Genomic DNA, 27476 nt, shown 5'->3' with positions numbered 1-27476 from the left:
TAGTTATTGGGAGCTCACAGTTAATTAGTGTATATGTGAAGTTAGGAGTTTTTTGCACCAATGCACTTATGCATTATTCCCACATCTTCCAGATTTAAGGGGGGAAAGTGTTGTGGAATGTAAGCACCTCCCAGGAAAGCCCTGCCTGCAAGCAGCCTCAGGACACATTGCAGACCTCCTCTGATGGCCTCAGTGGCCAACCACAATGGCAAATCTGACAGGTATCCTGAACGGATATTTCACAACCAAAACCTTGAACATAAACAGTGACTAATTAGCATCCAGGGCGGTCACTTCAATAACAATGTAAGTAGTAGTGGCCAAATGCCCCTCGCAGCAACCTGGCTGCTACGGTCCGCACTGGCTGCAGCTTCCAGACCACGTGCTAGGGCAGCCCTGATAGAGTGTATTGCAGAAATCCAAATGTGAGGTCATCAGCATGTGAACCACTATACCTCTGCTACCTCTGCCCAGGAAACAGTGCAGTTGGTATATCAAGCAAAGCTTGAAATGTGGACTTCTAACTATAGAGGCCACTTGTGCAGACTGTAGGAGCATCCCCAAACACATGCTGTATTTATCATTGCTGAGGGAATGCAATCCTGCTTAGTACAGGTACACCCCAATTTCCATACTTGGGAGCTATCCAAAGTCTCAGTCTTGTCAGGATTAAGTCTTAGTTTATTGGTTCCCCTCTATTCTCCTACTTAATCCCAATACTGCTTCTGATTCACATGCTATGGAGAGATAGGGATGAGTGCCATCTGTGTACTGGTGATGCCCAGGCTCAAAGCCTCTGATGGCTAGCTCCCAGTGGTTGTATATAGGTAGTAAATACCACTGGGAATTTAAAATTCCTCACCAGAAAAGATGACATCACTCTGTCATGCAGATGCATTTACTATTTTCTAGATTCGCCCAGTCAACCCCCCTGACTATCCCCTTGCTTGTAGCAGCAAGTTGAGCAGGGATCATGAGAGCATCAGCAATCCAAAGAGCTACAAGTGTCTTCACCACTTTTGTGCCTCTTAAACTGAAACTGATTCTATACAGTTGGACCAGATATTGTATTGTATATATTATATAAGTTGTATCAAAAGCTGTTTGGCAAAAAAATCATAACTATTTTATCCTCAAAGTGCCTGACAGTCCCATCACAGCTGGTCTTTGAAGACTTCAACATTTATTTTTCTGGGGCTGATGACAATAAGCCTGTAAAGAGCTCTGTTGGATGAGGAAGCAATCACCTCCATGCAAGAGGTACAGATGTGTCTGGATGGCCTTCCCGAAGATCTTTCATTATTTGCTCTCTAGCTGTCTCCTAGCCTATTGAATGGAGATCCCCAGAGAACCAAGGACAAACCTCAAGCTCCACCGAGCCAGCAAGGTCAATCAGGTCAATGGTCCATTCAGTGGTTTCCCATTCCATACGTCAACAAATGCCTTTACAAGATCAGTGGTTTGGGCTTCTGGAAATACTTTTATGATGCTCTGCTACTTCTCTATTGTTTAGCAGTGGTTTAATTAAGTTTAAATCATAGTTGAAAGTTTTGATTCTGTTTCTTCACTCCCTTTCCTTTCTTCTCAGAAAGAAATTTAACAAATGTTATGACAAACATCCACCTCATAATGGCTAACACATGTCTTTCTAATTCAGACAAATTCCAACATTCTTATCCCTTCTGTCATTTCATAACTAGACTTTGTGGAACAAATTGTTTTGAAGCTTTTCTTCCCTGCTTTTAAAGTCACTCATAACTTTTTCCTACTCCCAAGATGTCTGCTTTTCTTTCTACTGATTACAAACAGAATCAAAATTTTCTTCTAATCTGCTAAAAAAGAACAAGCATTAATCAATCTGGCTTTGAAGGATAGCTTACACATTTTAAAAAATAAAATATACTGTAATAACTAACCAGAGTTTTCATTTTCAAAATGACTATAGTTTTGAATAGCAAATGCTGGATATAAATAGAGCAAGGGTGTTACATATACAATATTCTTGTGAACATTTCTGGTGTATTTGGCTTGTTACTTTTAAAAAGAAAGATTTTGATCTGAATAGAATAGAATTAATAGAACGAAAGTAACTACTCACGCTGTTCCTCAAATGATTGTGTCAGTTCTTATGAGACCAATTGCACAAATTCCGGTCCAAGAAGAAAAATAATTCTGAATTTAGTGTTATTTTTCTGATGCAACACTTCAACTTCTTGTGTGGATTGTAAGAACAGCCATTCTATGACTGGAAAATATCATGGCTTCTGAATGCAAGTGGGCTCAGAAGACAGATAGAAGAGTCTCGGGGGCAGGGAGGGTCCCAATATTGATTAGAACACCAAATTGTTCACATGGTAAAAAACAAAAAAGGATTACAAAGAGTTCCAGGAAGATCTCTTTAAACAGGGTGAATCAGCTTTAAAATAGCATTTACAATTCTATGTAAGGAAGTGTAAAGTGATGTGCGTTGGATGACACCTCCCCCCTCCAGAACAGCCGCTCACAGATAATTAACAGGACCTGAGCTGACAGTGATCACCAGGAACAGCTTAATGAAAATGTCCATCTAGTGCAGCCATGCTAGGAATCATGAAAAACAGATTTGAAAATACTTTTGTCTCCCAATATAGTACAAATTTATTGCGAGACTGTACTTGCAATTATTAGTTCTCATCAGTGCACCTCAGAAATGACACTGCTGAGCTGGAAAAAGTGCAACGATGATGTGGAGATGAGAACAACTTCTTTTCAAGTAAGGACTATAATAATTGGGCCTTTTTCAATTAGAAGGCAGATATGCATATAAAATTCTATGTCTGAGAAAAATATGGAGAGAAAGAATTTCTTTCCTCTGTAAAGACTCACTCGAGTTTCCTGATAGGTCTCCTTCTGATGATCAGGTGAGGAAACCTATTTCCATGCAATTCTGTGTGTGGCTTGGGCTGCTTTCAGTCTTAACTTTATGGCTGATACAAATATGCGAAAACTTCCATGCATGGAACAGGAAGTTTGGGTAACCCATGCTCATTTGGTCTGGACCTGGACCCAGAACATGTCTGTTTGGTCCAGACATGGATGTGGTCCAGACATGAACGTGTGTATTCCAGACAGAGATGTTCTGGGGGTGGGGGGAGAGTGAGGGAAAGGGAAGGCCATCTAAAGAGGCAGTGCACAGCATGCACTAGCCATTAAAGAGAGGTAAGGAGAAGACTGGGCTGGTTGGGTATGAGCAGTGGTATCATGGCAACAGGCAGCTGAGTTGGCTGGATATAGACAACAGCAGCCCGCAGCTAACGGGAGGTAAGGAAAAGAAAGCCTGGGAAGATGGGGGAGGAGAAGGAGGTGACAGTGGCACCTGGCTAAAGAGAGATAAGGGAATGGGTGTGTGTGTGAGAAGATAGGGGATGAGTGGGAGAGAGGCAAAGCACATCAGCTCTGTCATGTTCACCCTGTAAGATCCCTCCAGAATTTGTCTTGGCCAAAATTTTGTACTCCCAAATTGATCTGAGTTTTGGTTTGGCTAGACTGTGACTCCTGGAATGCTTTGTATGGAACAAAAGACATTTTGATTTAATATACTCTCCTAATGGCTGACATTTTAAGTTCCCTTGTCCCCAGTCAAGGCTGATCCAGATACCTAAACTAATTTTCATTTCATCACATGTGCATATGGCTTGCTAGCCTTTATTAGGAGATAGAAGATATGTTCTAATTTTGTTAATATTCTTTTTCCTTTTTTTCCTAGTTACTAACAAATTGTCATGTATCAATTGTTACTTTTCTCTGTATTGTGAAAGTATGTTAACAATTTAGATAGCCAGTTAAATAAATGAATTTAATGTTTGATATCTGCATGCATTAAGCAAATATACTGCTGGAAAAAGCTATTCATTTGATGACTTTGTTACAAAAGTGTGATTATGAAAATGTGTTGGATTTAACAGAACTCTTTTCCAGTCTCAGCAACAATCAATACTTAGTGGTGACTTATCAGTGACCATTATTTTTATGTCACCATTAGGGCTTTCCAGTTGTTTCTCAAGATTATCATCATCTTGCACATACTGTATGCTTCTGTCTATATAAAATAAACTTCATGCAACTTTTATTAAACCTCAGACAAATAAAACATTTTACATATGAACATAAATGCATACACAAAAATTACTATAATGCAAATTAAGTGAATGAATTGGTTAGTTTTTATAAAAACTTACAACTTGTTTTTTTTTTTTAAACTGATTATGTGCTATCAAGTTATTTTCAACTCCTAGCAACCACATAGATAGATTTTCTCCATGATGATCAACCCCTAACCTGTTCTTTCAGGTCTCCCAAATCTGTAGTCATCACCACTGTAACTGAGTCCATCCACCTTGCTGCTGGTTGCCCTCTTCTTCTCCTTTCTTCCACCTTTCCCAGCATTAGAGCCTTCTCCAGAGAGCTGGGTCTTCACATAATTTGTCTGAAGCAGGATACTTTGAGCCTGGTCATTTGCGCCTCAAGGGATAACTCTGTTGATTTGTTCAATGATCCATCAGTTTGTTTTCTTGGCTGTCCACAGGATTCTTAGGAGTCTTCTCCAACACCAAAGTTCAAACGTGTCAATATTCTTCCTACCCTGCTTCTTTAAAGTCCAATTTTTGCTTCCATAGAGTGTCACAGGGATTATTTTTAAATTTTTCTTTTTAAAATAGGGAACTGTTATTTAGCTGAGCATGGGCAATGTCCCTTTGCAAACTATACTTATTTACCTACAAGTGTGCACATTCCATATACATAATTGGAACATACACATATGCAGGATCGTATAATGTTGAGCCATAGGAATTTAAAGAAAATCTGATAACCCCCCAAAATCACATTTTAATCCTGTCATTGCAGAATTTAATAAATTAAAAGAAAAGTTCTCACTTCAGGATGATCCATCAAAATCTTGAAATCACTAAAAAGGTGTCAGTCAGAAAGAAGATAATGGGAAACCTGCTTTTGCTTTTCCCTCCTGGATTGAGGGAAAGGGGAAGGGGAAGGACTAGAGGATCTTTTAACATAAGTGGTTTAGGTCAGTGAGAGACAGGTTCTCACAAAGATTATCCTCTTTACTGCAGTGATCAGATAAACTAGACTTTTGGAACGAAAAAAGATTCCGGTGTGTCAAGATTCTTTCAGATTCAACACTGGAAGAATCAGGAAAGATTAGATGTGTCAGTGTATATACATCTATGCAGTATAATTAACTGATAACCTATCCTTCCAGCACAGAGAGCACTTGGTGACCAGTTTTTGACTCCTGACGACTGCCTGGACAAGTCCCTGCAGTCTTCTTGGCAAGGTTTCAGAAGCGGTTTGCCATTGCCTCCTTCCTAGGGTGAGAGAGAGTGACTGGCCCAAGGTCACCCAGCTGGCTTTGTGCCTAAGGCAGAACTAGAACTCATGGTTTTCTAGTTTCTAGCCTGATGCCTTAACCACTACACTAAACTAGTTCTCTCTGTTCCCCTTCCCCTTAAGCAACAGAGAGGGGTGGGAGTATTACAAGAGACAATAAAGCCCACTACTGTGTTTGCAGAAGCTCACTTTCCCCCTCCTTCTGCTTGAGGCTTGTCTTGTCTGAATTTCAGTAACAAAGGGACTTCTCCTGTGACTTTCTCAAGCTGGTATGGAGACTTTCCTTTTAACTGCAGGCTTTCTTTAAAAAAGAATAAAAAAAATTTTGTGTGAATACTCCACTTGGCATGGGACAATCTGGCCCCAAACAGCAACTTTCTGTTTTTTGCCCTATTGATCCTTTCATCTCATTCTCAACCCATGAATGAGACCAGCTTAAGTCCTTAATAAATGTTAAGCAATATAAATGTTGCATTTACCCCTTAATTCTGACTGTTCAAGGAAGCTTCAAAGTGGGTAAAATCTGTTACACTTTGTGGGTGACCATTTGGGTGGTCAGAGGTGCATTTGGTGTAGCCCTCCCATCTGCTTACTAGTCAGCCTTCAACATAGTCATTTCGCCCAGCTTTTGCCCTCTCAATCAGCAGTTTGCTTCCTGAGTTTCATACCCATCACCCATTTTACTCTTTTGGAGACCAGGTCTCCAGCACGGTAGAGGAGAAAACAGCAAAACTCCATTATTTTATGTGAGGAAGAAAAAAGATGTGCTTGTGCTTATTTGCTAATTTCCTTGTAGTCACTATTTTCAATTAAGTCCTGCTCCTGCAGTAAGAGAAGTGGTTGATTGCTTAGCAGATAGTTTCAGTTCTCCCTTTGTACAACTTAACTAGTTGCACAACCAAGACAGATATGCCTCTCCTTTCTCCAGCTATTTTTGCCCTGGTGTCTTCCTATACACTTCCTTATTTCACAGTATTTGAACTTGGGAGGCACTCAAATGGTGTGTTCCCATTTGTGGGGCAAACAAAGTGGCTGAGAGAAGCCCATGTCAGATTCTGAAATTAGATTCATCCCATTTGTGCTGCAATGCCCTGACTGGTAGTGGCAGAATGAAAGGGGAAAAGCAGAGGAGAAAGCCAATCTCCTACTTGTCCTATTTGACGCACTCACAAATCAGGACAACACCGTTCACAGTGACTTGCAACAGATGCTATAGGGCCATGACAGAGATTTGCAATGGAGATAGCAAATTTTATGCCAGCATTATTTTGTGCTGACTCAAGGACAGTGCATAATATTTTAACACCATAGTTAAGAGACATTATCTTAGAATAGTTTGGATGACAAAGGTCAGGGTTGGGCAAAATTCAGAGTTTAGTGAGAGAAATCTTACTGAAGCTAATGCAACCTCAAGGTTAAAATATGAAGTTCATTGCAGGGGTGGATTAAATCTGCTGATGGTTGATAATGATGGTAAAGAAGAAGACAAGTCAGGACCTTGCTCAATGTTTCTCAAACTTGGCAAATTTAAGATGCGTGGACTTCAAGTCCCAGAATTCCCCAGCCAGCACCACATGTCTAAGAGTTACACATTTTCCCTCTGTGATTAATGAAGGCAGTGCTGTCAATTACAAAAGTAAAGAAATTTTCCTTAGACAGCATTTTTTGTAAGGGAGATGACACGTATAATCCAGTAACGGATTAGCACAGTTTAAGACAAAGCTTAACAGACATTAAGTCAGTCTATTAAAATCAACATGATTAGAAATTGGGTAAAGAAGTTTAAATGTAAAACTAATTTACAGATGCAGATATAACTGACTCTATGTACATTAATTTTGTATTTGGGAAACAGTGTACAGGTAGTCCACAGTTTCGGAATGAGTTCAGTTCCCAAGGTCTATCCTTAAGTCAGATTTGTATGTAAGCTAGAACAGTATTATTGTATAATACTGTATAAGTAGTATTGTGTAATTAACTCGAATCATTGCGCATTTAACTTAAATCATTGTGTATTTAACTCAAATTTTGCTACAATAGACTCCATTCTTAACTATGGGTCGTCCGTAAACCAGGCGTTCTTGACCTGGGGACTATCTCTATTTTAGAGTAGCAGTTACATTTATGTTTAGGGGCAAAAAATCCAAATTCAGTCATAAAATTCACTTGTGTGGTTTTGAGTATAATGCCATGCCTCTCAGCCTGATTTAATTCACAGGGTTATGATAAGACCCCCCCCCACCCCAAAAAATCAGTCTCAATCTTTTGGGTATAGAGTGAATAAAAGCTATTATGGCTTTTAGGGCCTATTGCACTAAAAATCTTGATTTAATGGACTTTTCTATTTAACAGATTTTAGATGCAACAGATAATATTTGAGGCTAGATATCCTCCACAAATAATAAAATAAAGTTTGTTAAACCGGGGTTTTGCTGCTGTTTTTCCTGGAAGGGGCTGGGAAGATTGGGGAGTAATCAGACCAGTAAAAAGAGTGGCAGGAAGAGCCTTGGAATATCAGAGTGGGCATGCTGGTGGCAAGTATGAAAATGTTCTCCTTAGAGTGGGGGGCATTTTAGGTGCATGCTTTTACAGATGCACAAAATGGAAAACTTTTTTTATGCAGGTGCAAAAGTTTCTTTCAGATTTAATGGCATCCTAGTTTAAACAGATGCCTCTCCTTCCCCTCCAAGGTCTTACTGTACTTTATCTTCCTTTTTTCTTTTTGGTTACTCAGGAGTATGAGCCATCACAATTACTTTCCTAAAAGTTGCTTATTTTACAAAATTGCAAAATCATGCAGTGATGAGCAATGAGCTTCCTTGTCTCTTCTCAACCCAGAATTAATTCAATAATTAAGTTGCCAACTTTCCCATTTATGTTAACATACTATGAGGAAAACACAGATTTCCACTGGATACGTGGCACTGGGAGACAAGTGTTTAACTCTCTCCTACCATTTTCTGGATATATTTACTATTAATATATTCCATGCATGCTCTTTCCTGAACTGGGGCTACTAGCAGCTGATAGATTAGACAGACAGACAGAATTTCAGTTAGAAATCTGGCTGGACCAAATGATGTCTACTATCTATTATTATTCTTTCTAGGATACTGGGATGATCTTGAGACAGACACACACAGCCAGGCTAACCAATCTGGCAGAATTATCGTGCGATTAGAAGAGCTAACCTGGATGTGTGCTACCTAGACTGCATTAGAGGAAGTATAAGAGTCTAATGCTACCTTTTCCAATCTGATGTCCTCTAGATGTGTTTGACTTTAAATTTGAGGGGGAAAACTCAATTGATGATAATTGAATTCATTTGATGATGACAGACACAGTAGTAGAACAATGGAAGCTTCCGTCTCAGCCTCCTGTTATGGACAAGATGCTGAATAAAATAAGAATTGTTAGACTGCTGTGATTATGTTCATTGTGATATTACAGAAATATTTTTTAAAACTATACACAGCTATTCATTTCCACCAAAACACAAATATGTTGAAATGGAGCAGGAAGGAGATTATTATGAAATTTTGTTACACATCTTTCAAGAGGACTTCAGTGGCAATAAAGATAGATTGGCAAAGTTTCCAGTCAAAAACTGCACGCCCACAAGAAGATACAAGCATCCATTGTGCAACATATTCACATTTGCCTGGGAAGTAAGGATCTGCCAATTCCCAACATCAAGTTTGCATCTCTGCCCTCTTAAATATTAATTTGGCTCTCACTGGCATTTCCTTTTTTTCCTTAAAAACTCTGGATGGTATCAAACCTGAGCCTTTGACATTTCAATTTATTTACAGACATGGCAGCAACAATCTGTCAGGAGCCATTGTAGTCAGCTCTGAAAAGCATTTCTCTAATGAATGGGCTGTGTTGTGCTGTTGATAAGACAAATGAAATTTTGGAAGGGCTGAATGCCAAGTAGAAGAGAAAAAGTTCTGAAGAGTGAAAGAAGAACCTGGTGACAACACATTCACACAGTCTGAGGCACAGTGTTGCTTGCCAAAGGAAATAGGGGAAGCAACTGTCAGCAAGCTTTGTGGTGATGTATCCATTGAGGCAGCAATAGAGAAGAAGCATAGGAACTCTGTGATTGTTCTTGAAGTTTGGCAAAAACAAGTCCTCTCCCTTAGCAACAGGCTGAGAATTGCCAGAGATGATATTTCATTTTACTTTATCGGCTGTCTAGATGTCAGGCTTTTTATAAGTAAAATACTTCAATCTACCTCAGATATTTTTCTCAGATACATTTCTGCTCCCTCCCTGCTCTCAAATTACAAACATATAGCAATATGAGGATATACTATTACATTTCGTATTTGGAGAAGTATGCATGGGTTAGCAAGCAGTCTTTGCAGCATGAGGATGCCAAGGGAGGAGACAGGACCTGCTGATGTATTACTGTATTTTGCTCTTACTACGTTCACAAATATGTACGTATGTTTAGTTTAAAAAAAGTCCCAAAGTAGACTCCCCCTTCTTCCAGTAACTGCTAGTTGGAAAAGAATAACAATGAAATAATAAAACTCAAATGAATAACATAAATTGACAAACAAGTAAGTAAGGTCTCCTTTTAGTTGAACTTGACTCCTGCTATTTTGTGGATTCATCCATGTAATTTTCTCGGCAACAACCCAGAAGTGGTTTGCCATTGCCTTCTTGCAGGACACTTTCTTGACTTCCCAGTCTAGCCCTACAGCCCCGAATCTTCTGGAGATCCCCCATCCAAGTGCTGACCAGGTCAAACCTGCTAAGCTTTTTGAGATTAGCTAGGTGTGTCCACCCAACCCAGCGCAATGTAAATATATGTTTAAATTACAAAGTTTCTAGTTTCATGGAAGGGAGAGTGGGGTGCTAAATGTACTTCCCAAGGCATGAAATTCTAGTCAGTGTCCAAGAATGGGAGTGGTGCAACCTTTTGGGGGCTGAGGGCTGTAGAGAGTACAGCTAGTGTGGTAGTTGTATGTCAAAAGTGAATAAGGGCAGATTTCTTTCCTTTTGTGTCTTGTTTAGAAGATTTGGGTGGGGTGGGGTTAAGGAACAAAATACATCTGTTAAGCTAGCAGTGAATCTGGGAGTACAAAACAGGCTGGGGAACTGCATGCATGCTACAGATTTTCCATTCAACACCCCTCCCCCCCTTACAATAGACTCTCCCAACTTGTGTTCTTCTAGGAGTTACAGTATACTCCAAACGTATGTGAAAAATGGTACCAAATTGGGGTAGGCTACCCTAAAGAAAGGATTATACCACTGATTTTTTTCTCCTCCTGTGAAATCTTCGTTCATTTCTGCAAAGCGAAAAATTAGAAAATTGCCAGTAGAATCTAGACAGCAGCCTAGGCTCCTTTTGAATGATCAGAGCACTGATTTCTGGTTATGTGTACTTTCTACTTCGTTTTCTAATGACATTTCCTGAAAACAATTACTAATCATTCTAAATAAATTGTGAAACCTACACCCACTACCCCTGTATTCTTTAAGACAACTGAGTCTGGCCACAATTTTCTTAGGAAACAAGTAAGGCATGTGAAGTAATACCATTTACATTTTGTGGAGGGTGAAATTAGAAAGGCCACTTTATTTAGAGGCAAAGCAAAACTGTAACATCCAAAGACACATACAGTGCAAGAGAAAATAAAATTCAGAACTCCAGTTTATCTTCAGAACCCACAGATTTTAAAACCGAGATATCTTAAGCACAGGAATGATTTAAAAAGCCTCAGTTAATGGAAAAAAAGAATCACATCTATGTTTTGTTTTGTGTTTGCCTTGTGGTGCTATTGTTTTAAATGCACACTGCAGTGCTTTAATTGTTGGTATATTATAGAAGGTTGACCACCATCTTAAACATTTTCGTCTGATATTGGAGATGCTTCATTCACCCTACAGTGGTTAAAATGTGAAAATGTAAAATGTAAAAAAAGACGAACAAACAGCAGTGGGCATCAGAAGTTCATGTCAGCCCTACAGGATGCATTGTATTTCTACTGTTAGAGTCTTTTACAACTCTATATAATTTTTTGTCATGCCGCTGATTGTCATTGCTCAAAATTATCTGTGAACAGGCACAAGGGCATAACTCTGTCTCAATAACATGTCCTCTAATACGGGAATTTTAATCCCAGATAGTTGGAGGGGGTGGGTGAGTGTGAGACTAGGCTGAAGCTGCCATAACCTAAAGATGAAGCAGGCACGTAAGGAGAGAGGACAAAAGCCAGGAAACTTATCTATGAGATCCCTTCAGGGAGGTAGATAAGAAGGAAGCAAGTCATTAAGGAAAAAACAAAGGACCTGAACCAGAAAGAGGAAGTTGGGCCTGAGTACATGGAAGCCCTCACCCCAATCCCATCAACTTGTAAATCAACTCAGCAAGGACTTTTGGGGATAAAAGGGGTCCCAAAGCCCGCCCACTCTGAGTCATCTGAGTCATCTGAGTCACCTTTGGATCCAGACTTGGCGGGCTTCTGTCTCTCTAGCTAGTGCCTGGCAGCCTAGTTGGGAAGGAAGTGGGTAAGTGTGGATGAGCGTGTGTGTGTGTGTGTGTGTGTGTGTGTGTATGAGAAGGAGCAAATGTACCTTGCAACCAGTAAAGTTTTGCTGTTACTTTAAATTCACTGGGTCTCTGTGTATTACAAAGAACCTCTTGTGCCTCAGTGTTTGGTTGGAAGTGATTTGTGTGTATCCCTAATTATTTCCCGGCTGTTGACCAGGGCTGTGTGTCTGTCTGCTCCAGCTGCACCTATCTGGAAAACCCAGGTAGAAAGCAAGGGGGGCTGACAAGATCTGCCTGCCTCAACAGGCTGTGAGTGTGTGAGTAAGTGACCATAAGCCAAACCTGGGAGCAGCGTGTGTAACATGAGCAACTGTATTTTCTTATAGAGGCAGAGTCCCAGCATATGTTCAGATGAATTGTTCTAATCCTACAGGAGCCAAACGTTTGTCAGATGGGGAAGATCTTCCCTGTCATGCTGAAGGCCAGATGAAGGGCTAGGGCTGTCTCCATTGCATTGCCTTCAGATCCTTTCCATCATGGGAACAGATGGCCACCAGGCTTTCATATTAGGGGTGCAGAGGGTTGCATGTGGGCTCTGAGTGGCATGCTACATTTCAAACCATTATTTGCAGCTGAAGCAACATTCCTTATTTGGATAAGAGAATTCTTTGCCCCCTGCCAAGGAAATTCCCACCTTTCCTCTTAGGTCGAGACAAAGGCGTGTGCAGCCAGAACTTTGTTTTTCTGAGTTCTTTAGAAGCTTTTTGGCAACTATACTAGTCCACAGTAAAAGCATCCATCACATCACCCTCTTCCCAGTCTTGTCAGGAAATTACTGAACTGAGCAAAATAAGGGTGAAAAATATTTATGTACAAAGGATAGTGGGTTTAATTGGTTTTTCACTTTCCCTTTTTATATGCCAGCTCTATTAAATCTTTCATCTCTGCCTTTGACTGCACTGAGGAGTCTGGCACTAGGGAAGCAGCATCAATGTTTGTGAGCCACCAGTTAATGCTCTAGATTATATTTCCCAGATGCCATGCCCAGGATGTGCTGCTCTGAATGGATGGTGCTGCGCTATGTGCTTTAGTTATGGTGTAGGAGACGGTCACTCAGGGACAGAATAGATGCTCTCCATTCAAATATTCTAGGAAACACAAGAAGGAAATGGACCTCAGAGCTCTTCATCCTTGAACTTATCAGTGTGCTTGGAATATACTCAATTTTCAACAATTGCTTTTGATCAGAAGTTTGGATTCTCACTCCTTAGCCACAATAGCCAGAATTCTGAAATATGATTTTATATGATAAAAGCATATCTATATTTTGTTTGCACAGTGAGGGATATATGATAAGATATATTTTTCAGTTCTATGGTAAATGTTGAATCCGAAATGGTATTTACTGTAATGTATGAAGCAGTTGTTCAGGTACACAAATTGTGATATTCTGGCATCTAAACAACAACTTCAAACCTGAGTTGGTTAAACGTCATAAATAATAATCAAAGGAGTTTGTCATGGAAGACAACCAAGGAAAGAGCAAGGACATAACATATAACAAATTCAATTTACTACCAAGGTTGTTAGCTTGAGGGAAACAACTCTTCAGACAATCATGCTGCTAGTACTGAAGCAACTGGAGATAAGTCACGGTTGCATCTTGTGACTATTTCATCTTTCCTTATGACATTTCCCACTACTTTTTTCACAACTGATTATACATTACTATGGAAGTGTGCAAAACCTATTCATGTGAAGGCAGGCACAATATAGCTAAAAGGGACTTTCCAGATCATGTAGTTCAGTCCGGATGATGCAGAAAATCTACCACAATAGCAACCCCCAACAGATGACTCTTCAACTTTTTCTAACAAAGAATTCCCATTGCTCATATAGCTAGGTAACTTTGTTTTACTTCAAATCACTTCCAGTTGACTAGTTGCCCTCCTATGGAATGCCATCTTCACAGTAGCTCCTATGGGCCCAAGACTGACACAGTGGGAGTAAGGTTGAAAGGAGAAGGAGAAAGCTAAGAGGCATTTGGGGTTCTTGAGGCATTAGGGCAGCCAATTCACCTAGAAGAAGGAACCACAAAATCAAACCTGGAAGGAGGGCAATAGCAAATTATTTCTGTATTGTTTTTTTTTAAATCTTATGGATATAGTTGTAACATTTTGTATGAATGATCTTAGTCATAAGTCATTCCTCTAGTTAACTGGAAGAATACGGAACGTTAACAAATAAATCTGGAAGTGACAGTGTGAAAGCCACAAGCTGTATCTGGTCAGTGATGATGCCAGTATTGAAAGGGAAGTTCTTTGATTTATAAGGACACACGCAATGGGAGCATGGAATGTGAAAAGCAGGAATCAAGGAAAATGTGAATTTGTCAGAGCATAAATGAATCAGATTGGAGTCTTAGGAATAAGAAAATATAGATAGACCCATAGGCATCTGCAGAAGCTTGCTACTTTAATCAAAACGATAAAGTAGCATTGTGCTGTTGAGCCACAAGCTCCATCTCTTTTGTATATGCATATGATATTACAACACATGGACAAAAGGGGTGAACTTGCATCACAATGTACCGCAACATTATTTCATCATGTTCAACATTATTTCATCAAAGCTATATTAGTGTATGGACCTACTATAGACTCCAAGAAGGAAAACAATAAAAAGATTTTATAGCAGATTGCAAGAGAAGCTAAATGCAATATCAAGAAAGGATGCAGTACTAGAATGGGTTATTGGAGCGCAAAAGGTGGAGAATGGGAAGAACCTGGAATCATAGGAAGATTTGAAGTGGGTAAACACAATGAAAGATAGAAGTTAAAAGCATTAGTGAAGAGAATTCTTTGTTTATTGCCAATACCTATTTCAAGTATCAGAAAGACAGATTTTGCATCTAGACATCACCAGATGGACAACATTGGAATTGAATAGACATACAGTAGGAATCAGAAGATGGAGTATTGTAATCTAGTCAGCCAGGACACTTCTAGATGCAGTTTTGTGAATAAGCCATGAATTATTAGTGTCAGATATATGAATGAAACTTAGAAAATTAAAGTCAAAATATAAGTTCAAAGTAAGGAATGGATTTAATATACTTAATGTATGCAAAAGTGAATCTGAGGAGGTATGAGAAGAGATAAGAAACGTTGTGAAAATCATAGCAGAAAAAAGGATATTCCTAAAATTTTAAAGTAGAAAAGATCCAAGTGGCTTTCAGAACAAGCTGTCAAGACGGCCATGAAAAGACAAAGGCTGAAAGCCTTGGGCAATAGGAAGGAAGTACAGTGAACACAACCTTTCAGTGTTGAGTAAGAAACAACAAGAATGTCAATAAATGTAGAGAAATAATAAGAAGAGGAAAATGAGAGATCTTTTAAAGAAGAAAAATAAAAGGAAAATGTACAGCTCACCTAGGAATACTCAAAAGTAATTATGGAAGAGATCTAACAAGGCAAATGAGATTAAAGGAAACAGCAAAGAATATATTGAAACCCTTTACTAATGGGATTATAAAATCACAGAAACATTTGGAGAGAGATAATATATTCATATTTATATTTATCTTGGAGTGATGATCATAAAACAGAAACTCACATATTGAGGAATGTAATATGAGCAGATGATGGATTAGAAAAAATTACTGCTTGACAAGGTTGAAGAAACTAGAAGGGAAGACAGTGGAGAAGGTGAATAGTTGGAATCAAAAGAATTACTAGGATATCCTTGGAAAGGCTGCAAGATATTACTAGAAATGGGTTATAATTTGTCTATGTAATCAGCAGGAATTCATCCTGACTTGGTGATGGCTAACTAACTTATGAAAATGCACATACTCATCCACATTCACTCCAATTCTTCCGGTATAACTATGATTAATTAAAGATGGTCCAGGTGAAGCATTATTCTGGCTGGCAATAAAACCATTTGTTCAGGAAGGGTTGTTTTGTTCTGTGACACATCATATACCAAATTAAGTTTGGCTATATGAAACTATGAAAACCATTTATTATGGAATCCCAGAAAGGCGGGGATTAAAAATGAAGAATACTTCTGAAGCTGAAAGCAGCTGAGAAAAAATATACAGAAGAACAGAACATTATATTTTCTTCCATTTTCCTTTTGAATGGCAACCTTTATTTAAGTAAAACAACATTTTAGAAGTTCAATCCAATTTTCTTTCTTAGAAAGCAGAACTGAAAGTTCAACTTCTCTGTTTAAATTTCCCCTGACGTATTCTCAAATTACTACTGGAAGTATCCTCCAGCTCTGCGTTATGGCCCAAATCCCACCACACAAATTACAGAAGTTGAAGTGACATACTTTTGTTCTGACCAGCAGAAAGCACAATTTAATAAATAATAAAGAACATCCATACAGTACATCATTCAGTTACTACAATACTGCGTTCCCAACGCCATCAGTTCTTGTTCTCAGTTTTGGCCAGTGGCTCTGCAATAACACTCCCTTAGTAATTTTTAACTCCCAAGACTTGTTTCTATTGGCCTGACATTTAAAAACGTACATACCATATAACTTAATTAACGACCGAAATGTATTAAATCATGGAAAGGGCCTCATCCACGTTTTGGATCCTGTTTTAATCTGAGGGTGTCTCAATATGCTGCAACTATCTTTTAGCTGGTGAGATGCATGCAGCTGAAGGCTGCCTAGCCAGGTGATGTTTAGATGAAAGATCCTATCTTGCACAGAATAGTGTAAACATGCTTGGAGCAAAACTGGTTGTACTTGTAGGATACTGGCCAGAATGGATCTAAGTTGACTTGGCAGGGAATGCTGCATACATTTTTTCTATCTTACTAAAATCAGAGATTATAGAAAAAATTATTGGGCCATTCAGAGGCCCCGAAATGAATGAGAATAATGACTGTTTGGTGAATATCTACTTTAGAATGTCAGTTTGTTTCAAATCCTGCTTTAATCATTAGTTTATTCATAGGTATACATGGCAAAATAATGAATATAAATCTAAAAACACGCCTCCCTTAGGCATGAAAGCTGGCTGGGTAACTTTGGGCCAGTTACTCTCTCTCAGCACAACCCACTTCACAGAGTTGTTGTTGTGGGGAAAATAGGAAGCAGGAGTATTAGGTATGTTCACCACCTTGAGCTGACCCTACCTACCTACTAATAATAATATAATTTTAATGATTTTTATAGTTTTATTGTCGTGAGCTGTCCAGAGTTGTTTTAAGATGGGCAGCCATACAAATCTTTTAAAAGATACATAAACATTGTTTTGTTGAATAGTCTATGCCCAATGTCTATCAAGTTACTTTTGAACCTTGAACTTCTCTTCTGAGGTGTTAGCAACTCCCTAACTAGTTCTGTGTCATCTGCAAATGTGGTGAGCACTGTTTGCATTCCCTCATCTAAGACATATATAAAGTGTTGAAGGCGCTGGGCTCCGGCAGAACCCTAAGGTATCCCACTGCATACCTCCTTCCACACAGACGCAGGTCCATGAAGCACCACACGTTGGGTACAGTTGTTCTGCCAACTGTGAATCTACTTGGTAATAAAACCATCCATCCCACATTCTTCCATTTTGTCAAGAAGATGGCTATGGTCAACTTTATCATATGCCTCACTGAAATCCAGATACACTACATCCACAGTGTTCCCTTGGTCAGTTAATCTAGTCATTTGTTTAAAAAAACTATAAGATTAGTCTGGTAGTTAGACAAGCAAAATAGGATTTAAACAGTTTGGCCTTCTTCCTAGATGGCCGTCACCATCTTGCTTTCTTCTCCCATCATTGGACTTGACTTCCCTTGACTTTCCTCTTGTTCATCTCATATTCAAATAATCCTTTTGTTATTTTTGCTGTTCATTGCAAGCCTCAGTTCATTCTGACCCTTCCTGACCTCATCTTTACAGATATGAGCTACTTCCTGATAACCAGCTGTCTCCCATTTTTCTTTCACTTTGGTATTGCTTGTATTTGGGCCTTAATTCTCTCTTTTTTTCAGAATTTTACAGTCTTCCTTTTCTCTTCAGGATTTCCACCTACAGATCTTTCCTATTTTTCCCTTTATTTAAAGTGTACAGAAGAAATAGTATAGTTGCAAAAAAAATGTACTGTAGTCATAGAGAAAGAATGATTAAGATGAGAAGTGGCAGAGAAAATACAGAATGATTTCATTAGAAATAATAATTGTTTTGCAAGTGAATGAAGAGGGCTAAACAAGAAGCTTCTTGCACAATGAATGAAATTTAAAAAAGCAATGAAATTATTTGGGATGAAGTTGAGATGAGGGAGTGCTGGCAGTTGCATTTGAGAAATCTGTTTGGGAATGATAGTGATACCCTGAAGAGTGGAATTGAAACAAATGCTATAAATATTCATGCCCATGTAAAATTGATGAAAAAGAAGTCATAAATAATATTGAAAAATAAGGCTTAAGGGGTAGATGGAGTATCTAGAGAAAAGTTAAAATATAAATATTAAAATATGCCTATGGAGTGGCTATGCAACTTGTTTTAAAATTTATTTAGTTTTAAAATAATGTATATGGGCATCTGACAGCAAAATAATGAAAACAGTAAAGAATAATTAACAATAATAATAAAAGGCAACCTGACTCATATTCTACCCTGTCCTGATGGGAACTTACTCATCTGAGCCCCAAGGGGGAATGACATTTTTTAAGGCCTTTCCAAAGGCCAGCAGAGTCAGATCATTCCAAAGGGCAGGCACTGCTACTGGAAAGGCATGCCAGCTGGGTCCCATCAAATAGCACTGTTTCAAGGAGGGGACCCAAAGCTTGTCTACCCTATTAGAGCAAGGTGGTCCTGCAAATAACCTGCTCCTATGCCATGTAGGGCTTTATAGGTGATGACTAGCACCTTGAATTGCACTGAGAATCTGATAGGGAGCCAGTGCAGCTTGTGAAGTAGTGTTGTTACCTGGGCATACTAAGGGTGCACCCATAACTACCTGCACTGTTACATATTGTAGCTTCCAGATGGTCTTCAAGGGCAGCCCCATGTAGAGTGTGTTGAAACAGTCCAGTCAAGAGGTGACTAGAGGTGATTTCACTCACTTTCTTACTAATTATTACATGGATTTAAATTTGTTGTACTAAGTTACTATCTGAACTGATTTTTTGCCTTTCTTAACTGTGGAAGTAACTACAAGACCTGTCAAATTGTATGCTTCTATTAGTATATCCAAATATTGCCCAATGTGGAGAACACATGGAAGAACTGATAGTTCTGTACTGTTAAAGTTTAGAGTTATTTCCACATTTTTCAGATAATAACCACTATCATATATGCTTCTATTTCACACACATTTTCAGCTGGTGATTACAATAGATATCATTTTTGTCATTGTTGCTTGAAGATGTAAACTCTGAAAACAAGAACTCCTGCAAGACATTTGTTCAACCTTCGTCACTGCTAAGAAGTGACTAAAGTTGAGGACAAAGTTTCAGAATGCAGCTCTGAAGATATTCTGACATAGCAGAACTCTTGAGCCTATAATGAAACCTCAATTTTGACAGAATTTGCACACAGTGGATGAAATTCCACTGGAATTTGCACCATCGGTTTCTTATCACTACTAAAGTAGCCTAACAAAGTTACTGCCTTAACACTGAATTTGAAGTATCTTACAGGAATCCCTTGCAGCCCATCCCATATCATAGAATTTGTAACTGACCTTTTCCTTGCCTTTGATGTAGAGGTCCTGCTCTTTTCCAGTGTGGACTTTTAATTTTATGACTTAGTTGCAATAGCTGTTGCCCCCAGATAGAGCTCTTGCTGTTCAACTACCTAACTGATGAGGAAGAGATGGAAGAAAACAGCTGTTAAGTCTTTCAGAATTCTGTTTTTTCACATACTTCGAGATCAAGAAAGAAAATCATAACAGAACAACTCAAATGAACACCTGAAACCACATTTAAAAGACAACAACTAATATTAAAGAGTCAAGTTCAAAATCCTATCAGTGGTAGGAATTCAAGTCCTTCATTCCAAAACACAAAATAGCAAATGAAATAGATTTGTTTTGCACAGTTTCCAAAAGACTAATATGCCTTCAAAATTCCCCTGGGCAGACATTCCAAAGCTCTGAGGCAGCCATGGAAAAGGTGTCTTTTTGCCCAACTGGTGCACTTCTTTCCTCCTAGTGATTGGATTTTTTAGAAAACGTCCAGCTGAGAAATAGTTTCCAAGAGACATGGGGAACCACCCTTCTACTGAGCTCTGGCTGCAAGTAATAGAACACCTTCTGTCTTCCAGTTCCATTAGAACCTTTTCTAATCAGCCACCCTTTAGTTGTGTACAGACTATAACTCTCAAAGTTCAGAGGACTGTAATCCAACATACCTGGAAGGTACCAAGTAATGATCATTTACTAAGCAGTTGCTTATCATTATCCATTTCCCCACATTAATGACTGCCACTTTGCATTATAGAAGGAAAAAAGATAAAATCTTCTAGTGAAACTTGAATTTGGGTGACTTAACAGACAAATCCATATCATTTTATTGCATGTTTTTATTCAAATTGTAATTATATTAGTGTGTTTTATTGCAAGCTGCCCAGAGAGCATCAGATTTTGGGCAATTTAAATTTTTTAATAAATATACATAATTTCCTTGGCAACAATGGGGAAATGGTTAGAAGTACTAACCACGCTGAATCCCACTTAACTTTTTGAGATCAGCCAAGACCAGCTAGGGCTGCCATCTATCTGGCCTTATATAATAAAACAAAAGCTGTACAAACTTCCCAGACTGCCCCCATCTTCTATACCTGAAGTTTGAAACAAATTAGAGGATTTTCATAGCCTGAGACTTGCCCCCATTTGTCCTCTCATATAAGCTCTATTAATCTGACCCTTTATACAGGTAGTCCTCGTTTAGCAACTGCATTTAGCTACCATTCACAGTTACGGCAGTAATGAAAAAGTAACTTTATAACCCATCCTGCATTTACAACCTTTGCAGGTCTGTAAAGCAAAGGAGAGCTGAAGTAAGATCACAAGCAGTTGTGGTTTCACTTAGCAACCATTTTGCTTAATGACCAAGTTGCCGGTTCCAATTGCTGTTGTTAAACGAGGACTACCTGTACTTGGCCAGCTGCCCTCACTTCATCCTAGTGTCCTCCAACTACTTTCAACCTCAGTTCTTATAATCTCCAGATATTATGATCACTAGCCATGGTGGTATTTGATTAAAAGAACTAAAGCTTCATAAGCATGAAATATCCCATTGCTGGAGAGGTTGTCCTAGTGAACAATCTATATCAAGTGTATGGAAAGTAGCAAGTCTGTGCTGTTTGCAAGATCTCTGTTCCTATTTTTATGTAGCTTTCTGGCCAGAGGATTATGTTACAATAAAACATAAATTTTCAGTTTAAGCAGTAGGTGGATAGTTTGACAATGAAAAAACACATACTGAAAGAAGCAAAATATATTAGGTTATTTGATCATGTTCCCTTTGTAAATAAGCTCACGTGGGGATATCAAGAAGAATATGTTCTAGAGTCTTGACCAGAGAAACATAGCTTTCTGGTTTCATATTTATTGGCCTTCCACGAGATAATGCAATTAAGCCTAAGATCCATCATCTAAAAGGAAATGCTGCGTGCAGATTAATTTATTTGGCCTGATTTATTTTATTAATTGTCCTTTAGTATAAAGAATTGCTGCATAAATGTGTTCCTTCTAATCATGAATAATATTTATGTTATTTGGAGATTCTAAAGAGTGTGCGATGAACTCTGGGATATAAAATTGTAGAGCAATATAATCTGTATGAAATGAAAATTTTAAATCAGCGGTTGAACCAGATGCCCTTAAGGGAAATAAAATATTCTGTGATTTTGTTGCTCTGTTAGCATATTTTTCATTTTCTTCCTGTGCAGAAAATACATATGAAAATCTGTTCTGCTGCAGAGCAAAGGAGATTGTAGGCTTTAAGTTGGTTTGTGTATTGGTTAGAAATTATATATCATGAATCCCAGCTTCCTTTCATGAATGCTTAGTTGAACTATCGTAACTTGCTTAACTTTATAAGTAATTTCTACTGCCTGTTTTTTTTTTTTTTTAAATCTCTGTTTACTGCTTTTGGGAAGCTAAGAAAAATGATAGCCTATTTTTTTTCAAATGGAGACACGCAATCTTTCTTGAAGTTTTAAATGTAACTTTCATGAAATACATGCTAACATCCATATTTTTATAGAACTGAGCTTATTTACTTATCTTTTCATTGCCTGAAGATCAGAGTAGCTAGCAATATATTAATTAAAAATAACACTACATAAAATACAGTAAGTAAGTGTAGTTAAAAGTAGTTGCTTTGTTTTTTGGAGGAAAAAGACACAGAGAGTGTGACTCTGCTGATCCTGCCTTTTTGGTGCCTTTAACCGTGAGCATCTCTGGAAGTGAGAGTCCCTGTGCTACAGTGGTTCCTCTTCAACCTGAAGGAACAGTTTCAGACAGTAGTACTGGATGACTGTTTTTGTGCTCTCTGGAAGCTATGCTGTACATTGTTTTGTCCCTCATCCCTGTCTAATGCTGATAGGAAGCTGCTGAGAGTGGCCATCAGACTTTCAATGTAATCTGTCATCAGTGTGCTAATGACACTCAGTGGTACTTCTCCATAACAGTCAGATTTTAGGCCCAGATATGGGACTGAGATGGCATTGGTTGCTCCTTGAGATGACCTGGGTCAGGACCTGAATTATGGTAGTGCATCTCTCCTGGTCCTTTTAAACCCCTGGGTGGCTTTCAATATCATCAACCATGATATCTTGCTGGACCACCTGCAGAGGCACCATTTTACAGTAATTCTGCTCTTGCTTCAGTGGGCGGTTTTAGTCTGTGGTAAGGGAGGAGATGTTCACCTGTGGCCCCTGATGTGTGGGGGGCCACAGGGATTGGCCCTCTCTCTCCCATGGTTTTTAACATCTGTATGAAATGAAATTTGCAGTTCCATCTGCTGTTGCTCAAGTGTGGAAGTTATGAAAGATTATTTTTCTTTTTCCCTCCTTAAAACATATCTTTTAATGCAGAATTTTATGTTTAACTGTTATTAATTTGGTGTGTTCTTTAACAATACTTGATTGGCTTTTAAAACAAAAGACATGAAGAGAATTTTCAAATAATTGCATTAAGTTTCCTTAGGTTGTTTAAACCATAGTTTAATTTTTGTTTCTCTTTTCCTCCTCCTTTTTTCTGTTCTTTTCTTTTTTTAAATTGTGTGGTGGGATTTGCTGTTACATGTTACATTAGATCACATTAGTAATGTTTGAAAATTAGTTCTTATATATTTCTGCTTTTAAAAGTGTAATAAAAAACAACAAAAATTGATCAAAAATTGATATGTGAACAGAATATGGATCAAACTCCCAGTAACTGTCATGACCCAGGACTCAGACTCTGATTTTGAAGAAGCTGCTGCAGCTGAGCCTGTGAAATGTTGGCCTCAGGAGACACCAAACCAAGAATCACCTGAGGCTGCTCAAACACAGGCACCATCAGAACAGCTGGAGCAGTCAGATGTTGAGGCACAATCCCCAAACCCCCGGACTTGGCGAGTGGAGAGCAAAGCAAAGATGCTCATTGAGGCTCCGTGCGAAGCAAGGGAGTGATTAGCCTAATTAAAGTTAGCTGGCTGCAGCCTGATTTAAGAGGCAACCCTAACTGATGTTCCTCTGTTGGAAACAACTGTCTGATTTCCTGCTCTGGATGTGTTGTTCCTTTGAATTCTGCTTGTGAAACCTGAAACTCTGACTTTTGGACTGGCTGACAAACCTGACTTGGCTCTCTGAATTTTGGACTGGATTTGGACTTCTCTTCTGTGCATTTCTGTTGAAAGCAGAACTACTTGGGTAAGCTTTCTTTCCCAGAGATTTTGTTCTGATTTATATTCCTTTTCTTGTCTGCCAGTTATCTACTCAGCCTTGAGTAAATTGCTGTTTTTACCTAGCAACTGTGTGTGTGTGAATTTGAAAACTGAAACAGGACAGTAACATTTTTGAACAGGTTATTAACATGGATCTGATAAGTCATGGCATGATTCTGTGATTACTTCCATAAGTACTTCCATAATGTTCCAGCTACATATTTATTACAATATTGAAAGTACTACCAAGTACTTCTGTAATATTTGAGCTACATATTTATTATAATATTGCTGCCTAAACTAATATGTTTATTTAAAAACACATAGCACACTTCTTTAAAGTATTTTTTCTTGCTTAAATTAGAAATTGTATCATTCAGTCACTTCCATTTTGGCTGAAGCCCAAGGTAAGCAAAACAATAGGAATGTTAGGAAGGGTGCAACCTTCCTCTACAGATTCAGATGGAGCTCATCTTCTGTACTGGTCATAGATTAATGTTTGTGATCTCATTTTTTTACCCATGCCTAAACTGTACTCCTACTGACTCAGTATTTGTATAAGCTGCAATATTCTGGTCAATGCCAACATACCTGAAGTAGATAATACAGTAAAACACAATAATGTCTTAACCTTATGTCAATAATGATAATAATCACATCTGATACTAACAGTTATACAATGAAGAGATCCCAAAGGCCTTCCAGAGCAGCTAAATCTTAGATACTTCCAGAAGTTCATGAGAGTGGAAGCTACCCTTGCCTTGGGGAGCAAACTGTTCCAGATGAGAGGAACAGAGGGCTTTCAGGCCCTCTCTTACTTTGAGTAAGGTGAAGACCTTCAGTTTGCACTCTCTGTTCAGCTGGACTGGGTGTGCAGAATCTGTCTGGGATATACAGTCGCATAGAGATCAAGGCCCCAAGCCACTGGGGTTCTATACTTAACTAGAAGAAATTATGGTAGCAAACCATGATCAGATTTGTTTTTTTTCATTTTTAACTCACAATTGCCAGAAAGTAAAAAGTAAAGCATACATGATTATATAAGTGAGAGTAATCACAGTCTTTGCACGTTAGCATCCACGCTATTTTAATTCAGTAACTGTTTATATATTGGCATTGTTTTTGTGAAGGAGTAATTTCTTTTATTTGCAATGTAAATATTTGTATTTGACCAATTAACATTTTATGTTTTCACTCCAGGCCTGAATAAAGCAAGATCCTCTGGGATTTGCACAGGACTTCCAAATCCATTCTTTTAGCCACCTAGCCACAAACTAAAGAAAAAAACCCCTTCTGAGTTACATAAGATGTGCACTTGCAGACACTTCTGTTAGTACAAAGTGGTCAAATTAAAAACAGAAAACATAATAGAAAATCTTACATATCTACAGTGAAGTTGGAAAGCTCAATATAATGTTCTGTCAATTAGAATCCCAAGGGATTCTGATCCCACACATTTTAAGTCAACCTTATCCAGTTGGATGCCTGCTGGCTAGGGCTTCTTGGAGTTGAAGTCCAACATATCGGGAGAACACCCAAGTCTGAGAAGACTGCTTGAAGTAGAAATATACAACATAACTACAACACTTGTAACTGAGGCCTTGGAAGATAAGAAAGGATGAGATTAAAGGGATGTTTTACCCTTTATCTGCTATTCAGATTTGGCAGACACATGTAAGGCAGATAATTCTGTCTTTGTGGAGTTCCAGACAGTGTGGAAATAGACAAGGATGGAAATTGGAGGGAGAGGGAGATTAATGCAGTAAAATTAGGCATTTTTTGTTTTCTGCCTTTTTTCCTATGCAAGTTGCTTCCTCCAAAATAATATTTGCAGTTCATCAAAAGTGGTAAAGTGTCACTTTAGTTTGCCCTTCAACAGAACGGCTCACATGGCACAACAGAGTTGTACAGCTTCCACCCTGGCACTACCTAATGAGCCTATAAAACCGGGCTTTGTCCCCAGGCCCTGGATCAAATGGGCCCCTTGACTGATATTTTAGGTTTTTGTGAATGGTTGTTGTTTTTTTCCAGACTTTCTCATTTTGATGGTGTGTTTCCTTGTTTTTATGGTTATTCTGTATTTTGTAAGCTGTCTGGAAGCATAATAGATTGGGGCGGCCTATAAATCCCATAAAAAATAAGCAGATGCTTATACAGGTTTACTCAAAAGCAAAATGAGACAGTGGAACTAATTCCCAGTGCAAAGAAGCACAGATGTTTAAGCACAGCCCAATACTTACCATTCTGTCAGAGGAAGGTCCGTTGAAGCTGAATAAACACACAGAAAATGTTATTTAGATAAATTCGAAAATGCTACTGCCACATTGCTAGGTTGTTATATTTTGCAACACCTTTACTGGAAATCATAAACATTTTTTAAAAAGAATAACTCCGAGAGTTGTTTCACTTGAATATTTATTATCTGGAATGCTGAGTAACCTTTGATTGATCAGGGTGATTGCAAGCCTGCAGATTTTATAGCCCCTATAAAGTACTGTACACAATTTTTGCTCAATTTATGCTGTTAAACTAAACATTTGGTATCATATGGCATTTTGAGTGCTTTGATTTATGTAAAGACAGAAATTGCTCCAGCAATAAACATTCTAAAGTCTGGCCTTAACCGTAGTCTACTGTATTTATTTGTGTTATAAACACTTACCTGTAAAGGATTTGAGAATCATCTTAGATTTAACTCATATCATAGATTAAAGGCATTAAGCTTTAGATGCAGCAAGGTCATCTCCAAGGTAAAGGCAGCTGTGATGGAAAATCAGGCAAAGGCAGAGTGGTAACTATTTTGAATTTGACTGATAAGAGAAAAAACATCCTGTTTTTCCTGGGTGGTTTTTTATATTACTACTACATTGAATAGCAATACTAAGCACTGTATTTAATTTAGCTTTTAATGTAAAGAGAATGTGTATCTGCAATTATATGAAAAAAGAACATATGCTTTTAAATTGGTCATAATGGCAAAAATGTATTTTATTTAATATTCTGCAACATTTTAACTTTAAAAGTTTATCTATACAATGGACTTAAATAATAATTAATGGTGATTTTCCTTCTCTTAGGAATTGTAGATAGGGAGGAAGTATCCTTACAAAATCATACTACCTAGGATTCTTTAGGAGAAGCTATCACAGTTGGATCACTATATATATATATGCAGTAAAGCTGCTATATTCACCTAAAGGAGATAACACTTTAACACGACTCCTCTCCAGAAGACAAACAAGCAAAAAACACTTGATCATCTTTTTTTTACAGTACTCTGAGAAAATTAGGATGATTACACCATTTCAAAGGTTTGAAAAAAGAAGTGATGGATTATAATTCTGATAATTTTAAAGTGGAAAGATTATTGGGGATGACAGGAATTGTAAGCCAACATATCCGAAATACACATTAGGGCAGACTGCTTTAGGCCTATGTATACAGTGGGCAAAGAATAACAAGGACTTTATTTGCAAATTTTCAATGTTAAGCTATAATTTGTTAAATCTTGATTTGCTGAACAAGCCAGAATTGGCTGGAATCATACAACATGTTAAGTTACAGAACATAGCTTATAGATCACAATGGTGGTATATATACAACAGTCACAAGCCAATGTGTGAACTAGTGCAAAAGTCTATGTTTGAAACAGATATTATAACACTTTTCATTCTTTCTAACCCAAT

At 38.2% G+C, this 27476-nt stretch overlaps 1 long non-coding RNA gene across 2 annotated transcripts in view; it reads right to left on the bottom strand.

Moving 5' to 3' along the window:
* Positions 1–2705: 2705 nt before the first annotated feature.
* The window catches only part of LOC103059265 (uncharacterized), a 31937-nt gene continuing 7166 nt past the window's right edge, over positions 2706–27476 (bottom strand). The window contains exons 2-5 of one of the 2 annotated variants that reach the window (XR_003085230.2): positions 26453–26550; positions 26031–26058; positions 19599–19715; positions 2706–13971 (exon numbers count right to left, since the gene is read on the bottom strand). This is a non-coding gene — a long non-coding RNA (uncharacterized LOC103059265). The remainder of the gene's footprint in view (positions 13972–19598; positions 19716–26030; positions 26059–26452; positions 26551–27476) is intronic. The other variant, XR_003085231.2, reaches the window with a different exon arrangement.

This window comes from Python bivittatus, unplaced genomic scaffold (genome assembly GCF_059951505.1).
Source record: "Python bivittatus isolate LINGU-HERP-01145 unplaced genomic scaffold, Pbiv_v1 ctg000980_np1212, whole genome shotgun sequence".
In the NCBI taxonomy this organism is placed as follows: domain Eukaryota; kingdom Metazoa; phylum Chordata; class Lepidosauria; order Squamata; family Pythonidae; genus Python; species Python bivittatus.
The sequence above is the reverse complement of the archived record's forward strand: the minus strand, read 5'-3'. Positions and strand labels throughout refer to the sequence as shown.